General features: G+C 39.2%; 2 protein-coding genes across 7 annotated transcripts in view; both read right to left on the bottom strand.

Moving 5' to 3' along the window:
- Positions 1 to 619, bottom strand: part of CRACD (capping protein inhibiting regulator of actin dynamics) — a 139,610-nt gene extending 138,991 nt beyond the window's left edge. For 2 of the 5 annotated variants that reach the window (XM_007075872.3, XM_042984481.1), the window contains exon 1: positions 535 to 604. The gene's annotated coding sequence lies outside the window, so the exon portion shown is untranslated. Of the gene's footprint in view, positions 1 to 534 lie in introns of all 5 variants that reach the window. The other 3 variants (XM_042984484.1, XM_042984482.1, XM_042984486.1) reach the window with 3 other exon arrangements.
- CEP135 (centrosomal protein 135) overlaps positions 1 to 27,216 on the bottom strand; it is a 237,798-nt gene that overhangs the window by 8,987 nt on the left and 201,595 nt on the right. For both annotated transcript variants that reach the window (XR_006217005.1, XR_006217004.1), the window contains one exon: positions 535 to 676. The gene's annotated coding sequence lies outside the window, so the exon portion shown is untranslated. The remainder of the gene's footprint in view (positions 1 to 534; positions 677 to 27,216) is intronic.

Below are 27,216 nucleotides of genomic sequence, written 5' to 3' on the forward strand. Positions count from 1 at the left end.
AACAGTAACAAAACAATACAGTGATGATTACATTTTTATATTACATCCTCCCATTGGCAAAGCTTTTCATTTGAGATGAAAGAAAGGAGGCTAAGAGAATTTAAGTGACATGTCCAAGTTTACACATCTGGTAAGTAGAAGAGCTGAGTATTAAATCTAGAATTAGAAGGTCATCAGCGACAAGGATCTTTTTTTTTTTTTTTAAAGTTTTTATTTATTTTTGAGACAGAGTGAGACAGAGCATGAATGGGGGAGGGGCAGAGAGAGAGGGAGACACAGAATCGGAAGCAGGCTCCAGGCCCCGAGCCATCAGCCCAGAGCCCGACGCAGGGCTCGAACCCACGGACCACGAGATTGTGACCTGAGCCTAAGTCGGATGCTCAACCAACTGAGCCACCCAGGCGCCCCAAGATCTTTTAACTTGATAGTGAAATGCATACTAATTTCTAAAATCCCACTCACATTAAATAAAATGCTCTTTAGTACTTTCTCCATAAGCTACTTTCCTCCCCGTCCTCTAAACAAATGACTTACCTATCTTAATAGCCAAACGTCCTTTCCTTGCTGGGTAACGGTCCACCAAAATTTTCTTCTTGTAAAAAGGAGATCAGTGGTGAAGTGTTTCAGGAAATGGGATACATTGTTGAGAAAATCTGGGGATCACTGCTCTTGTGAACTGTTGAGAAAAAACAAAACATCAAGAGCTTTATACCTTCAGTCCTCTTGGGAAGCCTTCAAAATGAATCTCTTTTCCATTCTGGCAGAAGTCAGTACAAAGGAGTTTTTGTTTTGTTTTATTTTGTTTTCTGGTTTTCAATTAGGTTTAATAATATTAAACTTTCATTCCTTAGCCTAAATTTATTCTAGACTCTTAAAAGCATTTATTGTAAATTGTTTCTACTTTTGAAGGGACTGGAAAAATCATGGCCATGAATACAGAGGCTTCCAATCCTTCTTATATACAGAATTCTCACATTTATTTCTCATGGTAATTTAGCTAAAATTCAAGGAGCTAGAAGACACAAACTCAACCTAGCAGAGAACTGAAGGCAGTAATCATTAGACTGTTTCCACCCCTCCCCCCCAGAGGTAGCAAAGGCACTTTTTTATTCAAACACCAATAACAGAATTAATGAGGTTAATGGGCTCTCTGGGGGTGGGGCATGCACAACCTCTTATAAACACTCCAGAATAAAAACTGTGACATAGTGACAGTATATTTTAACTGGAATGGATGTGGGAAATATCCAGGGGATAACCCCAGATTCAAATATTCCCTTTGCATAGCCAAAGAAAAGAAGACAGCTTTCTGGGACAATGATACAGAAAGAAATCTCTTCAAATCTTAGGATGACAATGGATGTCTAGCCCTGACCAGGAGCTGATAGTACAGGCTTAGAGAAAGATTCCCAGTTCTGGTTATGAGGGGCTAGTTTGTATCAAACCAACTTTCCACTGAACACCACTAGAAAAGCTAGATAAATATATCTAAAACCTGTTTAAAGGCACTGGAGTGCTACCAAGGTAGCCAGAACATGAGAGGCCAAGATCTTAGGGAGAAAAGAAACAAAACTGAGGCAAGTCATTACACTGCTTTTCCTTTCAAAACATCTACTGATCTTTAAGAGACACAGGGCAAAACTGCTGAGAAGCCAAGCAGAAAGCAGCTGCTTAGAGGCACATAAAGTGAGTGGACCAAAAAAGTTCCAGAGCTAAGAATCAAGTCACTTTGGTCCCTCATTAGATTAAGGAGGTCTGCCCTACTCTGACTGCCTATCAGAAGCAAAAGTAAGCTCCATAGAGAGAGACACCATCATCCACAGTATTTGTGATTCTTTATACAAAATGTCCTCTATTCGATCAATAATTACTAGGTATACCAGGGAATAGGTTCAAGAAAGAAACAGACAATGAAAACAGGACCCAGAGACAACCAGGGATATTGTTTTTAAAATAACTATGATTAGTGGCATGCCTGGGTGGCTCAGTCATTTAAGCACCTGACTTCAGCTCAGGTCATGATCTCATGGTTCATGAGTTCAAGTCCCGCACTGGGTTCTGCACTGACAGCTCATAACCTAGAACCTGCTTCAGATTCTGTGTCTCCCTCTCTCTCTTTGACCCTCCCCCACTTGTGTTCTCTCTCTCTCTCTTTATCTCTCAAAAATAAATAAAAACATTTAAAACTAAAAAACTGTGACTAATATGTTCGAAATTATAAAGATTATAAAATATTTCAACACATATCTAAGTCACAAAAATAACCAAAAAAACACAAAGAGTAAGGATACAAAAGATTTTAATAACACAACAAACTCAGCCTTAGTAACCTATGTAGAATACTGCACCCAACAACCGTGACCACACATTCTTCCAAGGTACACATGAAACATTACAGAAGTTAACCATATGTGTGTGGGTCATAAAATAAGTTTCAAGAAATTTCAGCAAATAGAAACCATGGAGTACTTTCTGAGCTTACTTGTTTGAAATAATAGAGACTCACAAGAAACAGCAATAATAGTAAATTTTTTAAAGCAAAATAAAATGTACACACAGTAAAATATGCTACTTTTTTTTTTTAAGTAGGCTCCATCCCCAGTGTGGAGCCCAACGTGGGGCGTGAACTCACAACCCTGTGATCAAGACCTAAGCCGAGATCAAGAGTGGGATGCTTAACCAACTGAGCCACCGAGGAGCTCCAGAATACACTTTTAAGTGTACAATTTGATACAGTTTGATAAAGGAAACTGTTGTTTTGATACAGTTTGATAAAGGAAACTGTTGTTGTGTAACCACCAACAAAATAATAATATAAAGCATTTCCATCACTCCAGGAAGTTTCCTCATGTCCCTTTTAGTCAAATGCCACAACCCAAAGGCAAACCACTGTTCCCATTTCTATTACTGTAGATTAGTTCTGAACCACACACAAATGGACTCATAGAACGTACTCTTTTGCGTCTGGCTTTATTCACGCAGCATAATGTCTCTGAGATTCACCTACACTGTTGAGTGCATCAATAGTTTACGTCTTTCTATTGCTGAGCCATAGTCCATCGTATGAAAATATCACAACTTATAATAAATTCTCCTATGAATGGATATTTGGTTGTTTCCATTTTAGGGCTATTATGAATAACACTGATATAAATGTTCTAGTACATGTCTCTTTGTGAATATAAATTTTCTCTTGGATAAACACCTGGGAGTGGAACTCCTAGGTTACAGGGTTGACAAATGTTTAACTTTATAAGAAACTGCCAGGAGCTTCTGGGAAGATGGTGGCGTAGGAGGACGCTGGGCTCACCGCGTCCTGCGGGTCACTTAGATTCCACCCACACCTGCCTAAATAATCCAGAAAATCGCCAGAAGACTAGCAGAACGGATTCTCCAGAGCCAAGCGTAGACGAGAGGTCCACGGAAGAGGGTAGGAAGGGCGGAGAGGCGGTGCGTGCTACATGGACTGGCGAGAGGGAGCCGGGGCAGGGGAAGCCCATTGGCAAAGCAGAGCCCCCGAGTCTGGCTGGCAAAAGCAGAGGGGCCAGACAGAGTGTATTCGGACAGCAAGCAGGACTTAACCTCTGGAAGGTTATAAGTTAACAGCTCTGCTTGGAGAACGGGAGGGCTGGAGGAAAACGAGAGGGGGAGTTGTTGAGCCCCTGACAACAGAGCACAGCTTGGCAGGGAACTAAGGTGCTCGCCAGCGCCATCTCCCTCGCCCATCCCCCAGCCAAAATCCCAAAGGGAACCAGTTCCTGCCAGGGAACTTGCTGGCACCGCGCAAACACCCAACACTGTGCTTCTGCGGATCCATCCCTCCTGCGGGTCTGACTCCCTCCTGGTGCCGCAGGGCCCCTCCCTAAGTGGATGTCCAAAGGAAAAGCGAGCTGAGCCTGCCCCTCCCACCCCTGTGCACCTTGCCGATCCACCCCAGCTAATACGCCAGATCCCCAGCACCACAAGCCTGGCAGTGTGCAAGTAGCCCAGACAGGCCACGCCACCCCACAGTGAATCCCGCCCCTAGAAGAGGGAAAGAGAAGGCACACACCAGTCTGACTGTGGCCCCAGTGGTGGGCTGGGGGCAGACATCAGGTCTGACTGCGGTCCCGCCCACCAACGCAAGTTATTCAAGACAGCACAGGGGAAGTGCCCTGCAGTTCCACACCACTCCAGAAACTATCCAAAATGACCACGGAAGAATTCCCATCAAAAAAATGTCCAGAAAATAACGACAGCTAACGACCTGATCAAAAACGATTTAAACAATATAACAGAAAGTGAATTTAGAATAATAGTCATAAAATTAATCGCTGGGCTTGAAAACAGTATAAAGGACAGCAGAGAACTTACTGCTACAGAGATCAAGGGTCTAAGGAACAGCCAGGAGGAGCTAAAAAATGCTATTAATGAGCTGCAAAATAAAATGGAGACGACCACGGCTCAGATTGAAGAGGCAGAGGAGAGAATAGGTGAACCAGAAGATGAAATTATGGAAAGAGAAGAAGCTGAGAAAAAGAGAGATAAAAAAATCCAGAAGGGGGAAAATTAGAGAACTAAGTGATGCACTAAAGAGAAATAATCTACACATAATTGGTATTCCAGAGGAGGAAGAGAGAGGGAAAGGTGCTGAAGGTGTACTTGAAGAAATACTAGCTGAGAACTTCCCTGATCTGGGGAAGGAAAAAGGCAATGAAATCCAAGAGGCACAGAGAACTCCCTTCAGACGTAACTTGAATCGATCTTCTGCACGACATATCAGAGTGAAACTGGCAAAATACAAGGATAAAGAGAAAATTCTGAAAGCAGCTAGGGATAAAAGTGCTCTAACATATAAAGGGAGACCTATAAGACTCGTGACCCATCTCTCTACTGAAACTTGGCAGGCCAGAAAGGAATGGCAGGAGATCTTCAATGTGATGAACAGAAAAAAATATGCAGCCGAGAATCAGCTATCCAGCAAATCTGTCATTTAGAATAGAAGGAGAGATAAAGGTCTTCCCAAACAAACAACTGAAGGAATTCATCACCACTAAGCCAGCCCTACAAGAGATCCTAAGGGGGATCCTGTGAGACAAAGTACCAGAGACATCGCTACAAGCATGAAACCTACAAGCATCACAAAGACTCAAAACCCATATCTTTCTATAATAACACTGAATGTAAATGGACTAAATGTGCCAACCAAAGACATACGGTATCAGAATGGATAAAAAAACAAGACCCATCTATTTGCTGTCTACAAGAGACTCATTTTAGACCTGAGGACACTTTCAGATTGAAAGTGAGGGGATGGAGAACTATTTATCATGCTACTGGAAGTCAAAAGAAAGCCGGCGTAGCCATACTTATATCAGACAAACTAGACTTTAAATTAAAGGCTGTAACAAGAGATGAAGAAGGGCATTATATAATAATTACAGGGTCTATCCATCAAGAAGAACTAACAATTATAAATGTCTATGTGCCGAATACAGGAGCCCCCACATATATAAAACAATTACTCACAAACATAAGCAACCTTATTGACAAGAATGTGGTAATTGCAGGGGACTTTAATACCCCACTTACAGAAATGGATAGATCATCTAGACACGTGGTCAATAAAGAAACAAGGGCCCTGAATGATACATTGGATCAGATGGACTTGACAGATGTATTTAGAACTCTGCATCCCAAAGCAACAGAATATACTTTCTTCTCGAGTGCACATGGAACATTCTCCAAGATAGATCACATACTGGGTCACAAAACAGCCCTTCATAAGTATAAAAGAATTGAGATCGTACCATGCATACTTTCAGACCACAATGCTATGAAGGTTGAAATCAACCACAGGAAAAAGTCTGGAAAACTTCCAGAAGCATGGAGGTTAAAGAATACCCTACTAAAGAATGAATGGGTCAACCAGGCAATTAGAGAAGAAATTAAAAAATATATGGAAACAAACGAAAATGAAAATACAACAATCCAAACGCTTTGGGATGCAGCGAAGGCAGTCCTGAGAGGAAAATACATTGCAATCCAGGCCTATCTCAAGAAACAAGAAAAATCCCAAATACAAAATCTAACAGCACACCTAAAGGAAATAGAAGCAGAGCAGCAAAGACACCCCAAACCCAGAAGAAGAAGAGAAATAATAAAGATCAGAGCAGAAATAAACAATATAGAATCTAAAAAAAACTGTAGAGCAGATCAACAAAACCAAGAGTTGGTTTTTTGAAAAAATAAACACATTGATAAACCTCTAGCCATGCTTCTCAAAAAGAAAAGGGAGATGACCCAAATAGATAAAATCATGAATGAAAATGGAATTATTACAACCAATCCCTCAGAAATACAAGCAATTATCAGGGAATACTATGAAAACTTTTATGCCAACAAACTGGACGACCTGGAAGAAACGGACAAATTCCTCAACACTCACACACTTCCAAAACTCAATCAGGACAAAATAGAAAGCTTGAACAGACCCATAACCAGCGAAGAAATTGAATCGGTTATCAAAAATCTCCCAACAAATAAGAGTCCAGGACCAGATGGCTTCCCAGGGGAGTTCTACCAGACGTTTAAAGCAGAGATAATACCTATCCTTCTCAAGCTATTCCAAAAAATAGAAAGGGAAGGAAAACTTCCAGACTCATTCTATGAAGCCAGTATTACTTTGATTCCTAAACCAGACAGAGACCCAGTAAAAAAAGAGAACTACAGGCCAATATCTCTGATGAATATGGATGCAAAAATTCTCAATAAGATACTAGCAAATCTAATTCAACTGCATATAAAAAGAATTATTCACCATGATCAAGTGGGATTCATTCCTGGGATGCAGGTCTGGTTCAACATTCGCAAATCAATCAACGTGATACATCACATTAATAAAAGAAAAGATAAGAACCATATGACCCTGTCAATCGATGCAGAAAAAGCATTTGACAAAATTCAGCAACGTTTCTTAATAAAAACGCTCGAGAAAGTCGGGATAGAAGGAACATACTTAAACATCATAAAAGCCATTTATGAAAAGCCCACAGCTAATATCATCCTCAATGGGGAAAAACTGAGAACTTTCCCCCTGAGATCAGGAACACGACAGGGATGTCCATTCTCACCGCTGTTGTTTAACATAGTGTTGGAAGTGCTAGCATCAGCAATCAGACAACAAAAGGAAATCAAAGGCATCAAAATTGGCAAAGATGAAGTCAAGCTTTCACTTTTTGCAGATGACATGATATTATACATGGAAAATCCGAAAGATTCCACCAAAAGTCTGCTAGAACTGATACATGAATTCAGCAAAGTTGCAGGATACAAAATCAATGCACAGAAATCAGTTGCATTCTTATACACTAACAATGAAGCAACAAAAAGACAAATAAAGAAACTGATCCCATTCACAATTGCACCAAGAAGCATAAAATACCTAGGGATAAATCTAACCAAAGATGTACAAGATCTGTATGCTGAAAACTATAAAAAGCTCACGAAGGAAATTGAAGAAGATATAAAGAAATGGAAAAACATTCCGTGCTCACAGGTTGGAAGAATAAATACTGTCAAAATGTCAATACTACCCAAAGCTATCTACACATTCAATGCAATCCCAATCAAAATTGCACCAGCATTCTTCTCGAAGCTAGAACAAGCAATCCTAAAATTCATACAGAACCACAAAAGGCCCTGAATAGCCAAAGTAATTTTGAAGAAGAAGACCAAAGCGGGAGGCATCACAATCCCAGACTTTAGCCTCTACTACAAAGCTGCCATCATCAAGACAGCATGGTATTGGCACAAAAACAGGCACACAGACCAATGGAATAGAATAGAAACCCCAGAACTAGACCCACAAACGTATGGCCAACTCATCTTTGACAAAGCAGGAAAGAATATCCAATGGGAAAAAGACAGTCTCTTTAACAAATGGTGCTGGGAGAACTGGACAGCAACATGCAGAAGGTTGAAACTAGACCACTTTCTCACACCATTTACAGAAATAAACTCAAAATGGATAAAAGACTTGAATGTGAGACAGGAAACCATCAAACACTAGAGGAGAAAGCAGGAAAAGACCTCTCTGACCTCAGCCGCAGCAATTTCTTACTTGACACATCCCCAAAGGCAAGGGAATTAAAAGCAAAAATGAACTACTGGGACCTCATGAAGATAAAAAGTTTCTGCACGGCAAAGGAAACAATCAACGAAACTAAAGGCAACCAACGGAATGGGAAAAGATATTTGCAAATGACATATTGGACAAAGGGCTAGTATCCAAAATCTATAAAGAGCTCACCAAACTCCACACCCGAAAACAAATAACCCAGTGAAGAAATGGGCAGAAAACATGAATAGACACTTCTCTAAAGAAGACATCCGGATGGCCAACAGGCACATGAAAAGATGCTCAACATCGCTCCTCATCAGGGAAATACAAATCAATACCACACTCAGATATCACCTCACGCCAGTCAGAGTGGCCAAAATGAACAAATCAGGAGACTATAGATGCTGGAGAGGATGTGGAGAAATGGGAACCCTCTTGCACTGTTGGTGGGAATGCAAATTGGTGCAGCCACTCTGGAAAACAGTGTGGAGGTTCCTCAGAAAATTAAAAATAGACCTACCCTATGACCCAGCAATAGCACTGCTAGGAATTTACTCAAGGGATACAGGAGTGCTGATGCAGAGGGGCACTTGTACCCCAATATTTATAGCAGCACATTTAACAATAGCCAAATTATGGAAAGAGCCTAAATTCCATCAACTGATGAATGGATAAGGAAATTGTGGTTTATATACACAATGCAGTACTACGTGGCAATGAGGAAGAATGAAATATGGCCCTTTGTAGCAACGTGGATGGAACTGGAGAGTGTGATGCTAAGTGAAATAAGCCATACGGAGAAAGACAGATACCATATGTTTTTATTCTTATGTGGATCCTGAGAAACTTCACAGAAACCCAAGGGGGAGTGGAAGGAAAAAAAAAAAGTGGTTAGAGTGGGAGAGAGCCAAAGCATAAGAGACTCTTAAAAACTGAGAACTGAGGGTTGATGGGGGGTGGGAGGGAGGGGAGGGTGGGTGATGGGTATTGAGGAGGGCATCTTTTGGGATGAGCACTGGGTGTTGTATGGAAACCAATTTGACAATAAATTTCATATATTAAAAATAAATTAATTAAAAAAATTTAAAAAAAGAAACTGCCATTTTATCAAAATGGCTATATCATTTTATACTCTCATTATTAATAAGGAGTTCCAATTTACACAGCTTCGTCGGTATTTGGTGTTGGCAGAATTTCAGTTTGAGCCATTCTAGTGTGAGGTTTTGATTTGCAACTCCCTGGTGACTAATAACGATAGTTTTAAATTTATTTATTTTTTAATGTTTATTTTTGAGAGAGAGAGAGAGAGAGGCAGAGCTTGAGAGTGAAAGGGCCAGAGAAAGAGGGAGACACAGAATCTGAAGCAGGCTCCAGGCTCCAAGCTGTCAGCACAGAGCCCGATGCGGGGCTCTAACTCACGAACTGCAAGATCATGACCTGAGCCGAAGTCGGACGCTTAACCAACTGAGCCACCCAGGAGCCCCAATGATAGCTTTTTAAATATCTTCTTTTATACAGTGTCTGTTCTAAGTCTTTTGTCCATTTTTAAATTGTGGTTTTTTAATTATTGATAATTACAGGAATGCTTTACACATTCTGACACCTGTCCTTTGTCAGGTATATGTATTGCATATATTTTCTCTAGTCTGTGGTTTTCCTTTATAATTTCTAACTGTATTTTGATGATCAGAAGTTTTTAATGTCGATGAACTCCAATTTGTCACTTTTTCTTTACGTTTAGTGCTTTCAGTATCCTTTAAGAATCTTTGCTTAAAGTCTACTTAAAAGCCCAGAAGATATTCTCCTATATTTTTTCCAGAAGTTTTGTAGTTTTAGCTTTATGATCTCAAATTAATTTTTGTTTGTGGTGTAATGCAAAGGTAAGAGGTTAATTTTCCTCCCACTTGGTCTAGTAACATTTGTTTAAAAGACTTTCCCTCCCTAATTGAATTGTCATAGCACCCTCATCAATTAATTGACATTCAACACAGTATGTTTTCAATTAAGCTAGAAATCAATTAAACTAGTGATAACCAGAGAATCCTCAAGTGTTTGACAATTAAATAGTACACATCTAAGTAACCAATGGGTCAGAGAAGAAATCACAATGGTAATTAGAAAAAATTTTTGACTTAAGTAATGATGAAATAATAAGAAATAAAAATTGGTGAAATGTAGCTAAAGTTACATCAAAAAAGAAGTTTAGAAATCCATTGTTTATATATCTATCTCAAGGATTTAGAGAAAGACACAAATCCAAAGAAAGAAAAAGTAAATAATAAAAAAGTAAGAGCAGAAATCAATGAACTAGAAAACGGAAAAGTCATCAAAACCAAAAAACTCGTTCTTTGAAAAAGACTAGTAATATTGATAAACCCTTCAGCAGGGTCCAGAGCCAAAGCTGCTCATTGTCAACTCTTTTACCTAAGAGTCTTCTCCCCACAACACTGATTTCAGACAGATTAAGTCTCCTCAGTTCCTCTATTGTTGTTCCCAAAGACAAGCACAGGGTCTATTTTACTTGTGAGAGTTGTGCTTTTATTTTTTACAGAGAAACATCTACAGAATAACAGAAATAAACAGGAGGACACTGCAAGGTTCCCAGAATCTCAAATATGAACTCATTGCCAGTACCATGAGGTCAAAACAGTGTTGACCTAGTGTTTCACAAGACATCAGTCCCCAAGATGTGAAACTATCAATAAAACTATTTAAAATACTGACTTACATCCACTATTATTAGGAGTGAACTTTATTTTTAGTGCATATTCTGCCTTAAGTGGGCAACTAACAACATGATAAAGCCAAAACATTTTAAAATAAAGTCTCCAGAATATGAATATAAATCTCTATATATTTTTCACTGATATTAAGTTGCAGTTACAGTCAATACAATACACAGTAATAAATATATATTTTTTTCTTTTTAGAGAGAGAGAGAACATGAGCAGGGAAGAGGGGCAGAGGGAGAGAGAGAGAATCTTAAGCAGGTTCCATGCTCAGCATGGAGCCAAATGTGGGGCTTGATCCCACAACTCTGGGATCATGACCTGAGCTGAAATTAAGAGTCAGACACTCAACCGAGTCACCAAGGCACCCCAGTTATGAGTATTTTCAAACAAAATATAAAAAGCCTCACACCATTGGGCACCTGGGTGGCTCAGTTGGTTAAGCGACCAACTTTGGCTCAGGTCATGATCTCAGTGTTTGTGAGTTTGAGCCCCATGCTGGGCTCTGTGCTGACAGCTCAAAGCCTGGAGCCTGCTTTGGATTCTGTGTCTCCCTCTCTCTCTGCCCCTCCCTCGCTTGCACTCTGTCTCTCTCTCTCTCAAAAATAAACATTAAAAAAAGAAATAAAAAAAAGCCACATACCATCTGTGAAATATTTGTTCTGCCACCATAAAAATGATTTAAATAATAGACAAAAATCAACCACTTATATTAGTAATTGATAAGTAATACACAGATAAAATGTGGCAATCAAATTCATTCCTTAGTGAATAGTTCAAGAAAATGTTGATGGAAATTTGAGGAAATAAATATTTAAAAATTACTCAATATGTAAAATTTATCATAGTATTCAATGAAAGTATAGGTGTTTGTCTCAATAATGAAATACATAAAGGACTACTTTTTTAGTGAGCCACTAAAAGAAAGGAGTATAGTAGAAGAAATATATGTTCTAGTAATAAATGACTTTTTTAATAAAAACAACGTTTTATGGGGCACCTATACACACTGATTGAGTGGAGTGAAGAAAGGAATCCTGGAAAAGTTAGTACGATACATGAAATGCATTCATTGCCTCATTCATAGCCAAGCTATCATTGAAAAGAAGTTGAATCTAGAAGAGCATCAAGAATGTCACTGGCTAGTTCATTTAGTAGAATCATTATAAAACCTTATAATAACATGGACAGTGATCATGAAAATCTTTTATGCTGCATGCACAGTGGTTCCTTGGTTTATTGTCATACCACTGCACCAAGAAGAGCTGTCAAATTTAAGTTTGCCTCACATTTTTTCTTTTACACCTAAACAAGTATACTAAAACATCATGACTGGGGCTCCTGGGTGGCTCAGTCAGTTAAGTGTCAGACTTTTGATTTCTGCTCAGGTCATGATATCACAGTTCATGGGTTCGAGCCCCATACTGGGTCTGTAATGACAGTGCAGAGCCTACTTGGGATTCTCTCTCTCTCCCTCTCTCTCTGCCTCTCCCCCACTTGTGTGCGTGTGCTCTCTTATTCTCTCTCTCTCTCAAAAATAAACTTAAAACATAAAATAAAATAAAAATAAAATAAAATAAAATAAAAAAATATCAGGACTGCTTCAGTGATGCCTACTATCAGCCATATACTTCAGAAGAGATATTTTTGGTGGAAAAAATTAGCATGTTTAATTTTTTTCCAAAAATAATTCTTAAATAGCAATTCTGCTCAGAGCCAGTTGTTACTTACTTTTCTGATAAAGTTGATGCTTTATTAATAAATGATAATTACTTTGCAAGGAAATTCATTCTCTGGAAAAAGTATTTTGAAAATGTGTGCCTGGAGAGGTTTCCATCCAGTGATTTTGTTGTTGTTGAAAATGATGAAAGCATTACCTTGAGCAATCATCCTTGAATTCTCCCTGTCTCATACTTGCCACAACTAATACCAGCAAATGTTTATTTGATCTACCTTCCAAATACATCAAGAACACAACCACTTCTCATGGTCTACAATGCAACTATGCTAGTCCCAACCACTCTCATCTAATCCCAGATTACAGCTACAGCTTCCCAGATAACCTCTGGGCATATGCTCCTCTCCCAAATCCTGCACCACACCACTGCCCCCAGGAACCTGAGTCACCTTACTAACACCTAAGTCAAATCATGTCACTCATTTGCCCAAAGCTATCTAATAATTTACTATATCTCAGCATAAAAGCCAAATTCCCTACAATGACCTACAAGGCACTACATGGTTTTACCATTACCTCACTGACATCATTTCCCAATACCCTTGTTTTTTTTTACTTACTCCACTCAAGTCCCAGTGGTACTGTGCCTCAGAGGCCAGGCACACTTTGCCTCAGAGCTTTGCAATTGGCTGTTCCCTTTGCCTGGTATATTTCCCCAGATATCTTCCCTCACTTCATTCAGGTCTTTACTTAAAGATCATTTTTCCATGAGGCCTTCCCTGGCCTCCCTATTTACAATACCAACTACTCCCAACACTCCCCATTCCTCTTCCTTGCTTTATTTTTCTCTTTAACGCTTACTACCATCTAACATACTTTAACTATACTTGTTTATCAGCTTATGGCCTAACTCCACCTGAGGGCAGGAATTTTGGTTGGTGTGTGTTTACTGTTCTAGCCTAGAAAGATGCTTAGCATTAATAATTGAACATGTGCATGCTGAAAGAATGAGTAGTCAGTAAAAACCTTCATTATCTACACATTTTAAAAGCTTAGAAACAGACTTTTCTAAATCTCCCAAATGAATTTTAATAAGTTTTGAACTCTTTGCTAGAAATATAAAAATGCATTACCTTAATAATTAGCAAAATTAATTAAACGACATGGGAAAATAAAAATTATTAGGTGAATTGAAACAAAGTTTTGATATAACCAATGGATATGACTGAAAAACATGTATTATGATTTACCAAGTGCAGTAAACAATGTCATTCTTCTATTTGGATCAACATCTCTTTATGAATTATCTTTTTTTTAGTTACTTAAATAAATTATGAAAATAAAGTGAACTTAAAACCACATCATCAAACATCTATATCACATAATGTTAAAACAAAACAAAGCAAAAAAATAATGACATATATTTCATGAATGTGCTCTCATGGAGCAAAGGGAATTTATTATACTCTTAATAAAATAAAATTTTAAGTATTTTATCTTTATTCATCCTTTAAAAATGTCAATTTTGGGGCACTTGGGTTGCTCACTTGGGTTAAGCATCTGACTCAATTTTGGCTCGGGTCATGATCTCACAGTTCGTGAGTTCAAGCCCCCTGTCGAACTCTGCGTTGACAGCGTGGAGCCTGCTTGGGATTCTCTCTCTCCCTCTCTTTCTGCCCCTCCCTTGCTCACTCTCTCTCTCTCTCAAAACAAATAAACTTAAATTTTTTTTTAAATTTTAATGACAATTTTGTAAATATTTTATGATATTCAAAATAATCATATATTTAACATTTATAAACAAGCAAACAACCATGGGGGAAAAAGTCTTCATTTACAGCTTGAAAACCATTGTGCTAAAGACTTGGGAAGGAGGAAGAGGCACATCTTGTCCCAGTTGATAGATATAAAATCATCAAATAATTTAACACACTGCGGTAAGTATTTATGACTTGGTCTCTGCCCTCCTTTGAGGTTTTATCCCTCACTACTCCCTAAATGACTCAAACTTTACAAAGTTCATGCTCCAGCAACAGCTAATGTCTGGTAATTTCTCATGCACAATTCTTGATTCTGGACCCCTCTGCTTCGATCTAGGGTTGCCAGGTAAAATACAAGATACCATTTTCTGGGTGGCTAGGAACGAAAATAATTATCAACATGGATTTCCCTAAGAAACCAGTTAAAGCATAAGTAGCAGAAGAGCAAGGAAGAAAAAAAGACATTCCTCAAAAATTTTTTTTCTTTCTCTCAACTCTTTATCCTTTTTTCAGTGGCAACTGAGAACTAAGTTTAAATGAAGTCACCGAGCAAAACTTTCTAGAGGGCCTCACACAACCTACCAACTGCTGAAAGCTCATCTTTTCTCCTAAAGAAGTCCCCTATTTTCACCGGGCTCCAGGACCTGGGCATCAATCAGTGATGCCAATACTTGTGTTGCTTACGCCTTGGAGGCTTAGCTCTAATCTCATGATGTTTATAATTCTCATCAGTCAATTGGGATGGCATTTAATATTCACCATTAACCCAACATTATTAGTGAAATATATCTCATTTTAAAAGAAGCACTCATTTTATGTACAGTCGATTCTCATTATTTATAGTAGGTATATGCTATTAAGTTGCCATGGATACTGAATTAGCAACCACTGAACCATGGAACCACTGCTCCTAGAGGAAATCACAGAGTTCAGTTCCTGAGAGCCTCTGGTCACACTTTGATCAAGCAATCAATATATACACATAATCTTATTTCACGTGGGTTTCTTTTTAAAGACACCTTATTTAAAAAAAATTGTTTTAATGTTTATTTATTCTTGAGACAGACAGACACAGATTATGAGCGGGAGAGGGGCAGAGAGAAAGGGAGACACAGAATCGGAAACAGCTCCAGGCTCCAAGCCTTTGGCATAGAGCCCAACATGGGGCTTGAACTCACAAACCATGAGATCATGACCTGAGCCGAAGATGGAGACTTAACCTACTGAGCCACCCAGGCACCTCTGAGGCACCTCATTTAATATACATTGTTAAATCTGTTAAGACTGAATCCATGGCCAACAGCACTATAACTCGTGCCTGAATGAAGCTTACATAACACACACATTTCTCTATAAAGCGTATCACAGCCTTCTTAGACTCAGGGAACACTCTACAGCACTTTGGGACTATGTTTGGGAGCCATTTAATTTGTTTTATTATTATTTTTTTTAATGTGTATTCATTTTTGAGAGACAGAGCATGAGTGGAAGAGGGGCAGAGAGAGGGAGACAGAATCCAAAGCAGGCTCCAGGCTCTGAGCTGTCATCACAGAGCCCAGCACAGAGCCCAGTACAGAGCCTGATGTGGGGCTCGAACTCACCAGCCGTGAGATCATGACCTGAGCCAAACTTGGATGCTTAACCAACTGAGCCACCCAGGCACTCCAGGGAGCAATTTTAAACAGCAAAATCACTACCAAAAAAACCCCCACAAAAACGCAAAAGACATGATATTGAACTAACCACGAAAAGAATACTTGTTTAAGTATGAGACCTGAAACAAGTTGCATTGTTTGACCTCAGCTGGGAATATGCACACTGGGCAACTGAAATTTTTCACTGATCTGCGCATGTCTGCAAATGACCACTAATGTGTCCCAAGTATTGATTTTAGGGTTACAAATAAATTTTAGCTAGTAGGCAAACTGGCAAATACAAAATCCATGAATAATGAGTATTTATTGGATGCATGGTTCCAAGTCCAAAATCTGGTTTTCTTCTCTTAAATTTCTTCCCTTTTAGACAAAAGAGGCCTGGTGAAGCCTCAATGAATTTCATGACTCCCAGCTCAACTAAACTAGCTTCATGGATGCCCACTTAACTGTTAACATAGTAATTTACAACTTGTCCTATGTTGAATACTCAGGTTTGGAACCCTAGCCCCAACTCTATTCATTTCCTTTCTCATATCCTCAGAGGGAACTTTGCAGAACACTTGAAATGTTAACAGTTTGTGATTCAAGAATAACTATATCTGGGTCTCTTTTTCAAATACAAAAACAAAATCAGCAATAATGAGGCAATATACGTTTGGTATCACACCCTGGGGACTGACAGGGAAGAGGAAGGAGAGGGAAGAACAATGGGATCTTTCAGTGGATGCAGAGTAGGTATATCCAAGTAAATTCCTCCAAACAAGCTGACAAATAGACTTTTTTCCATTTGTCATGGCCACAAACAGGATGTTCCACAGCCCCTGCTCTCTGTGGAGTCCACCCTAAAAAACAAGTGCTGAGAATCAGTTGCCTGTAGTTCAAGTTCTCAGTCCAGCAGTGAGGAAGACAGGTTGTCAGGACCACATATCCAGGATTCATTTCCTTCGGTAAATCATGATGCCTATGACCTGCCACTTGAGAACAGACTGTAACAGAAACTACAGCTAAATTACTCAGAAAGTTTCTGCCTAGGACTAGTAACTGTGCTGCTGGTTTTGGCCAGGTGGAATCAGGTTTCTACCCGAGCAGCTTCCACACTGCATGCAGACACAACCCAGCCACTCTTGAGCAGTGTGTTCTCAGCCAATTCTCAATAGCAACTGGCAAGAGAGGCTGTGACTCCAGTTTGGGTGGCTCAGAGTGGACAGGAGGACTGTGATACTCTTCTCCTTTTTCTCCTCCAAGGCCTCTAACCTGAAAGCTCAGTGCAGTAGGAATATCTGGACTTTGGGCCAAGAAACCCAAATTCCAGTTTTGGCTGGATATGAAATTACACTGTAAATTTGGGGAAAAGGGGGTTATCAACTACCTCCTTCCCTTTCCTCTCTACCTGCATATACTAACAAGAGGAGGACAGAAATTCTGTTCCTTCATCTCCCACCTTCTTCTGTCTCTTAAATTCCAGAGAACTTCTGGGAATGTGTAGGTACAAAAGATTTACCCAGCACTGTGGCGGAAGCCATGAAAGAGAAAAATCTAAAGCCGTGAGCACATGGAAACATCTTCACAGATGTTTTACCCACAGAGTCAGGCTGAAGGGTTGAAATATATCCCTACCCCCTCCCCAGATCTTATAATTCTCTACTATTCCTCTGCACAGAAAATACTTCTTAGCCAAACAACACATTTTGGTAATCTGAAAGGTGGCTGCTACTATTAATTTTCATTTTTTGTCTTTCTTTCACTGTTAAATTTCAGAGGCAGGTGATCTATACATTTTATCTCCATCACTTCAGCACGGTTCTCTCCTTAATCCACCAAATAATTCCTAATCTTGCCAATCTACTCAAATTGCACTTTTGAAAGTCAACAATGACCTATGAATTCCAAATAAATGCCTTTGCTCAATTCATATATTTCTTGACACTCACTACTCTCCCATCTATAGCCCCCTAACATACAACGCTAATTGGACACTATTAAAATTTTTCTTTCTTTAGTTTCCTTGATAACTGTATCTTCCTCATTGCTTCTTTTTTTTAACTTTATTTTTTATTTTTTAAAATTTACATCCAAATTAGTTAGTATACAGTGAAGCAATGACTTCAGTAGATTCCTTAATGCCCCTTACCCATTTAACCCATCCCCCCCACAACCCCTCCAGCAACCCTCAGTTTGTTCTCCATATTTAATTCCTCATTGCTTCTAAACCTCTATATGTTTTTCCCTCCCCACTGATAAATCTTCAAAGCAAAGCAAATATCTTTTTCTTAGCAGCTGTAATGACAACACAGTTTTCCTAAGACGAACACCTGTCATTTCACTTATTCTCTGTTATTCTCCATGTGTTATTAGTTGGTTTTTTTTTTTAATCTTTCTTTCTTTCTTTGAAGGTCTCTTTAACCTGTTCTCTCTGTTCCCATCCTAATCCAGGCTCTCACCTATTCATGCCTGACTTACTGCACTGTCCTACTACTCTGTTAGTCAGCCTCTGCTGTGTCCTAAATATTACTGCCAGGTTAGTTTGGGAAATTATACTTGCTCCATTTCTACAAAACATGCAATGACTCCCTGTTATTCACAGAACAAATTTCTGAGTCTGTCATTCAAGACCTCTCTACTAAACCTGGCCCCAATTAACCCACCCAGCCCTTTCCTATTACCTACACCTACCACCCCCCATCCCAAATTACCTACTCTGGACAAATCAGTGTCCTTGTATCCCACAAATATCCAAGATGAGTCTCAACTCTAAACCTTCCTTATTTTCAATGAGGAGCATAGAAAAAAAAATGTGATTTTCTGTGGACCTTCCACTTAACATTCCCACTACCACTGCAATTCAAGATCACCACTTCCAACAGCGCAACAGCACATACATAATCCCCACAAAAAGCCCTCACTCTTCATGGCTAATTGGATCCCACCAGGACCTATTATTCCATTCAAACCAGAAAGCATGTGATAACAGGGAGTGTTAAGCCAAGAAATGAAGGGCCCCCTATGTTTGTAATGTTGGCATCAGGAGGTTATTACATTTTGGAGGGTGGAGGAGGAAGAACAGGGGAAAAGGAGGGGGGTTTTTGTTGTTGTTTTTCTGCTGCTGTGAAAATACTAACAGAACCTGAGTATCACAGACTGATCTCATTCAACTGTTTGCAGTAAAGCAGCTCACCAGATATATAGTTCTGCTGGTTGTTTGAATTACAGATGAATAAACTAATCTGTTGCTTTATTTTCAACTTCTCAAAGGTAACTGTTTATAAGCACATCTTAGGGAAGAAACTGTACCTCCCTGATACTTGGGAGAATAAATGGCTATTAATTTCCTATATTTTTAAAGAAAAATCTAGGGTTCAGTCATGAAAGGATAAGCCTGGTATGGGGTCATAAACCTGTGCACCTGTTCACCAAGTATGGAAGGTAAATATTTGAGACAGATGGCCAATGAGTCTTTCCTTTTGAGAGTACAGCATATCCTGTTTTATTGAACTTTGTTTTACTGCTTCACAGATACTGCTTTGTTTGTCTGTTTAACAAATTGAAGGTTTGGGGCGCCTGGGTGGCGCAGTCGGTTAAGCGTCCGACTTCAGCCAGGTCACGATCTCGCGGTCCGTGAGTTCGAGCCCCGCGTCAGGCTCTGGGCTGATGGCTCGGAGCCTGGAGCCTGTTTCCGATTCTGTGTCTCCCTCTCTCTCTGCCCCTCCCCTGTTCATGCTCTGTCTCTCTCTGTCCCAAAAATAAATAAGAAACGTTGAAAAAAAAAATTAAAAAAAAAAAAACAAATTGAAGGTTTGTGGCTACCCTGTGTTGAACAAGGCTATCACTGCCATTTATCCAACCACTTCATGTCTGTCACAATTTGGTAATTCTCACAATTCACATTTTTTCATTATTATTATATTTGTTATGGTGATCTGTGATCAGTGATCCCTGATCTTACCATTATAATTGTTTTAAAGAGCCATGAACTATGCCCAAATAAGATGGTGAACTTAAATGTTGTGTGTGTTCTGACTGCTCCACCAACCCATTGTTCCCCTGTGTCTCTCCCTCTCCTCGGGCCTCCCTATTCCCTGAGACACAATATTGAAATAAGGCCAACTAATAACCCTACAGTGGCTTCTAAACATCCAAGTGAAAGGAAGAGCTATATGTCTCTCACTTTAAATCAAAAGCTGTAAGTGATTAAGATTAGTGAGGAAGTATGTCAAAAGCCAATAGGTTGAGATGTAGGGTTCTTGCACCAAACCACCAAGAAGTGAATACAAAGGAAAAGTTCTTGAAGGAAAGTAAAAGTGTTACTCCGGTGAACACATAATGATAAGAAAGAAAAACAGCCTTATTGCTAGTATGGAGAAAGTTTTGAGCGGTCTGGATAGAAGGTCAAACCAACAACAACATTCCCTTAAACCAAAGCCTGGGGCGCCTGGGTGGCGCAGTCGGTTAAGCGTCCGACTTCAGCCAGGTCACGATCTCGCGGTCCGTGAGTTCGAGCCCCGCGTCAGGCTCTGGGCTGATGGCTCGGAGCCTGGAGCCTGTTTCCGATTCTGTGTCTCCCTCTCTCTCTGCCCCTCCCCCGTTCATGCTCTGTCTCTCTCTGTCCCAAAAAAAAAAAAAAAAAAAAAAAAAAAGTTGAAAAAAAAAAAAAAAAAAAAACCAAAGCCTAATCCAGAGCAAGGCCCTGACTCTCTTTAATTCTATGAAGGCTGAGACAGGTGAGGAAGCTGTAGAAGAAAAGTCTGAAGCTAGCAGAGGTTGCTTCATGAGGTTTAAGGAAAGAAGCCATCTCCATAACATAAAGTGCAAGGTGAGGCAGCAAGTGCTGACGTAGAAGCTGCAGCAAGTTACCCAGATCTCACTCATATAATTAATCAAGGTGGCTACACTAAACAGATTTTCAGTGTAGACAAACAGCCTTCTATGGGAAGAATATGCCATCTAAGATTCTCCTGGCTGGAGAGGAGAAGTCAATGTCTGGCTTCGAAGCTTCAAAGGACAGGATGACTCTCTTATTCGAAGCTAATGTAGCTGGTGACTTCAGGTTGAAGCCAATGCTCATTTACCATTTGGAAACATCCTAGGGTCCTTAAGAATTGTGCTAAATATACTCTATCTGTGCTCTAGAAATGGTACAACAAAACCTAGATAACAGCACATCTGTTTACAGTGGTTCACTAACTATTTTAAGCCCACTGTTGAGACCTACTGCTCAGGAAAAAAATGTCTTTCAAAATATGACTGCTCACTGACAATGCACCTGGTCACCCAAGATCTCTGATGGAGACGTACAACGAGATTACTGTTGTTTTCATGCCTGATAATCCAACATCCATTTTGCAGGCCATGGATCAAAGAGTCATTCAGACTTTCAAGTCTCATTATTTAAGAAATACACTTCATAAAAAAGAGACAGATTTCATAAAGCTATAGTTGTCATAGACAGTGATTCCTCTGATGGATCTGGGCAAACTAAACGGAGAACCTTTTGAAAAGGATTCACCATTCTGGTGTCATTAAGAATATTCATGATTCATGGGAAGAGGTCAAAGTATCAACATGAACAGGAGTTTGGAAGAAGTTGATTACAAACCTCATGGATGACTGTGAGGGGTTCAAGACTTCAGTGGAGAAAGTAACTGCAGATATGGCAGAAATAATGAGAGAACTAGAATTAGAAGTGGAGCCTGAAGATGTGACTGAATTGCTGCAAATCCCATGATAAAATTTTAGCAGATGAGGAATTATTCTAGTGAGTGAGCAACGAAAGTGGTTTCTTGAGATGAGAGCTACTCCTGATGAAGAAGCTGTGACGGCTGTTGAAATGACAACAAAGGATTTAGAACATTATATACACTTAGTTGGTAAAACAATGGGAGGGTTTTGAGAGGGCTGACTCCACAATTTGGAAAGAAATTCTATTGTGGGTAAAATGCTATCAAAAGCATTGCATGCCACATAGTAAATGTGAAAAAGAAAAAAAAAAGGAAACTGATGCAGCAAACTTCATTGTTTTATTTTGAGAAACTGCCACAGCCACCCCAACCTCGAGCAACCACCACCCTGACCAGTCAGCAGTCATCAATACCGAGGGAAGACTCTTCACCAGCAAAAAGATTACAACTTAATGGGAGCTCAGATGACGGTTAATATTTTTTAGCAATAAAGTACTGTTTAATTTAGGTACGTCACCTTAGTTTTTAGACGTAATGCTATTGCACACCTAAGAGACTACAGGATAGTACAAATATAACTCTTATATATACTGGGAAATCAAAAATTCATTTGACTTTATTGAAGTAGTCTGGAAATTAACCTGTAATACCTCTGAGGTATGCTTGTACTATTAGTTAAGTTAATGCTAAGAATCTATGGTTCTTGATCAGATAATAAAAATTATTTTTACTTTAGACATGATTCTAGGACAAAAATCCATGCTCTCCTGGATTTGTGTTCTCCTATTTTCATTTTCCCATCTCTTTTCCACCTGGTTTTATCTTGTGAAGTACTTTTTGGCTCACCTCAGGTTTGGTCTCTTTTGCTGGGATTTAAGAATGTAGAAGAGAATCTTCCCTGATTTAACTACGAAGAAACAACTTACCCACTATCTGCTTACTAGAAGTAGGAATAGACTTCTACTGATCCATCCACATTCCAATCCTAGATGAGTCTTACCAGTAATGCCTTTATTGTATATCCCATCAGATTAGAATATGTTTTGTTTTATGCACTGGCTTATACGGTCAATTGTTGAAATGCTTATGGCCTTTTCCTATAGAAACTATTTGATAAATGATCATTAGGTTTTCAGGCTAGCTCTCACATCTAACTATCCACCAAAGTCTTTCTGCGTTTCTGAATCCCCTTGATCTAAAGGAAGGCTGGGAAGGGATGGTTTCAGTTTCTTCTATGTCCTTCCAGGGATCCTTTGATTATATGCAAACATATATGTATATGTCCTCACCCTTTCTCCTCTCCTCTTTCTTGACATAAAAATTGGATATACTACACACTGTCCTCTACATTTGTTTTTCCTTAACAAGATATCTTGTTGATGGCTGCATATCAGTGCAATACATCAGCTATGTTCTTTTTAATAGCTCTATGGATATAAGATGGCTTAATCTTTTTTTTTTTTTTTACAGTGAGAGCAAGTGGGGGAGGAGGGGGGGCAGAGAGAGAGAGGGGGGGGAGAGAGAGAGAGAGAGAGAGAGAGAGAGAGAGAGAGAGAGAGAGAAAATCTTAAGCAGGCTCCATACCCAGCATGGAGCCTGATGCAGGGCCTGATCTCATAACCCTGAGATCATGACTTGAGCTGAAATCAAGAGTCAGATGCTTAACCAATGGAGCCACCCAGGCACCCCTAACAGGGCTTACTTTTATTTAAAAATTAAACTAGTTTATAAATTTATTCATAATTTAATAAATTGCCTAAGGTAAATTTAAAATTTCTTTTTTCATTGTAAAAGCAGTTAGCAACAATAACCACCACAAAAGGAAAATCAAGAAGTGAAAAAAATTATCCACAATGTCACTAAAACTGTGTTGGTATACTTCTTTCAAGACAATATTCTTAAAGGCTGGTGCATGGAGTGTTTACACCACAATCACCATAGGTGTCTTTCAAATAGGCAGATTCTAGGGCACTGTCCCAGACTTATTAAATCAGAAATTCTGAGTATGGGGCCTTAAAGTTACAAGATTTATAGCTAAAGTTTGAAAACTGTTACCTGAAGGTCCTTTTTTCTACCTTAAAAACAGTTTTACAAAGAAAAAAAGAGCAAACAAAAAAACAAATTCTTTTTTTTTTCAATATATGAAGTTTATTGTCAAATTGGTTTCCATACAACACCCAGTGCTCATCCCAAAAGGTGCCCTCCTCAATACCCATCACCCACCCTCCCCTCCCTCCCACCCCCCATCAACCCTCAGTTTGTTCTCAGTTTTTAACAGTCTCTTATGCTAAAAAAAAACAAATTCTTAAATACAGAGAACTAACTGGTGGTTCCCAGAAGGGAGACAGGTGGGGGGATGGGTAAAATTGGTCAATGGGATTAAGAGTATACTTATCATGAATAAACACTGAGTAATGTACAGAATTGCCAAATCACTACATTGTATATCGAAAACTAATATAATACCCTATGTTAACTATATTGGAATTAAAATTTTTTAAAAAGTAATTATAGCTTTAATTATAGTTTATTGGTAATATCATATTCCCACTTTTTTAAACTTTTAAAGCTAATGTTTTATAATTAACATCTTTCCATGTTACTAAACTGTCTTCACTATCATCATTTTAACTGCCTGCATAAATGCTCCACTGAATGAGTGTTTCCTAATTTACTTTATATTTTCATCTTTGGTTGGACATTTAGGATCATCCAAATTTCACCTTCACAATTCTTGCTCTTCCATACTGTCCTCTGAAACAAGTAAGTAGTTAAAAGCCAAGGCTACTACTTGGAAGATAAATTTCACTTAGTGCAATACACTAATACAACTTTACTTTCATTGGAGTCACATTTATTGAAGCCTGCCATGTCCAAGGCACCCTGGGGACAGCTAAGATGAGGAAGTCAAGATGCCACCTGTTGAATTTAAAATCTAGTAGACAGTTTACAATCTAGAAATAATCAGCCAACATTCTACTTAATTTGTTGGTCTTGGTAGCAGGTTGAGTTTTAATACCTCTAAGACAGCTACCCTTATGATCTCTCTTTTACAGATGAAGCTTGCCCAGCATCACAAAGTAAGTGGGAGAACTGAGATCTGTACCTGGACAGTGTGACTCAAGGGCAGGGATCAGCAAACTTTTTCTGTAAAGGGCCAGACAGTACACATTTTAGGCTGTGGGACCAGATGGGTAACTGATGCAAGTACTCAAGTCTGCTCCTGCCAAGTAAATCATCTAACAATACTGTAATGGATGTGCACGCTGTCTTCCAAAAATTTACTTGCAATAACAGGCTCCTGCTCTAAGGCATATACTCTTTTCTTCCATGCTATTATGCCGTTTCATTCAGCCAGTCTGATATATTGAACATCTCCTTTGTGCTAGGTAGATACAAGATTGCAAAATGAGTAAAATGAGTCTCTGCCCTAAAGAAGGTCGAAGATGAGAAAAAGATATGACTTTAAGATATTTAACCTCTGTCAATGACTCAATTTTAAAGCTATAAATATTGATAAATAATATCCTTCCTTATACAATACGGATGTTGTGAAAATTAATGAAACAGTTTATATATTATCATTTATTCAGCTGAATGTCATTTTTTTAAATGTTAAATTGATGCTTGGTCTTTATTAGTCCCAAAGGAGTTGAGTAAATAAATTAATCTTTTCTTTGCTCGTATAGGAGTCCCTCTGTGTTAATAAACTAGAAATTTTTATCTGAATTGACTGCCACATACTCTTATTTTTATGAAGCACTTTTTTTTTTAATTTTTTTTTAACGTTTATTTATTTTTGAGACAGAGAGAGACAGAGCATGAACAGGGGAGGGTCAGAGAGAGAGGGAGACACAGAATCTGAAACAGGATCCAGGCTCCGAGCTGTCAGCACAGAGCCCAATGCGGGGCTTGAACCCACGGACCGCGAGATCATGACCTGAGCCGAAGTCGGACGCCCAACTGACTGAGCCACCCAGGCACCCCCATGAAGCACTTTTAAAGTTTATGTCACATTACATTTTCCCTTGGGACCAAAGAACTTTTAAATTTTCATTTTTTTAACAAAATGAGAAAGAAAAAAAATCTGTGTAATTCACAAACACTGTACTTGTCCTCATCAGGTTACACATCCACAGTACCTTCCTGTTATTTAGATTTTCTGAGTTATAAAATTATGTTCTTTGTGCGTATCATGGGCATTTTGATGCATGTGGAGCTTCTGTAAAACACAGGCAAGAAGAGTCAGACATTTACTTTTAGGGAGTAAAGAAGATAATTTTTAAATTGCTCACACAATTATACACTCAAAAATAAAAAGGAATGAACACTGCTACATGCAACAACAGGGGTGAATCTCAAAAGCATTATGCTAAGTGAAAGAAGTACAAAAGGCCAGGTCCTACATGATTCCATTTAAATGACATTTGGGAAAGGGTAAAACTATAGAGACATATCTCAGGTCCATGGCTGCTAGGGGCTAGGAACAGGAGGAAAGGATGTGAGGGAACTCTTTGGAGTGGTAAAAATGTCCTATACTTTGATTGTGGTATGATCACATGACTGTACACGCATCCAACCGCACCTCAAAAAGGGTGAAGTTTACTATATGTAAATTAGACCTCAATAAACCCGTCCAAAACTTACAGAGAATTCCTTGGGCAAAGATAAATAGACCCAAAAGGTTCCAATAAATTGCTGGTCAGGTTAAGTTCTGACGGGAGCTAATATCGTGATTTGGGTCAAATGCACTCCATTTGTTTACTTTCAAAGACAGACCCCGTGGGAACCTCGGGCAGGGTTGGTCTCTGAAAGTAAGTGGGAGGAGGGAGAACACAAGTTAGGCAGTTGGAATGTCCTGACCCAGATGGCAGTTTCTGGCCATTCTTCACAGACTCCTGAGAAGCTCTTGTTTTACTGTGTGAAGGAAGTTGAAGTAAACTATACCACTTTTTGCTACATTCAGTCTGACCCACATCTTTACCTCAAACTGCCTGGGAATATGCAGAGCGCAGATTGCCGACACTCTGACTTAGGTTACATATTACTGCATTCGGTAATGTTTCTAGTCCAATCATTTCAAGAATATCCACGAAGAGTCTACCATTTGTTGGGCAGTAACATAGCAACAGACACGACCAAAATCCCTCCTCTCCCAGGGCTTATATCCCAAAGGATGGTTAACAGCTCACACTTACTGAGTGCTTACTATGTGTCAGGTGCTACGTGGATCGACTCATTTACCTCATACAGCTACCGAGTGCAAAAGCTATTACTCTCATTCCTACTTAAAGGCGAGGAGACTAAAGCCCAGAGTTAAGTAAGGACACACAGCTAGTAAGTAGCAGAAACTGGGTTTAAACCCAGGCCAAGTCGCTCCCTAGTCCATGCTCTTAGCTACACTGTCTGACTAGGATACAGGTCAGCACAAAGATTATACTTACACAGCCCCAGAATAGCAGTGCTAACTAGATGCCTAGGAGAGGACTATTAAAGAAGGCTAGTCCATTTATATAGAACAGTGTTACCTCATGATATAAGGCTAAACAACATAAATAATTTTTAAAAGGAAATATTAATTAACATACACACAGAAAAATGCTTACCTTAATATCAAA

The sequence above is a fragment of the Panthera tigris genome, chromosome B1 (genome assembly GCF_018350195.1).
Source record: "Panthera tigris isolate Pti1 chromosome B1, P.tigris_Pti1_mat1.1, whole genome shotgun sequence".
Classification (NCBI taxonomy): Eukaryota; Metazoa; Chordata; class Mammalia; order Carnivora; family Felidae; genus Panthera; species Panthera tigris.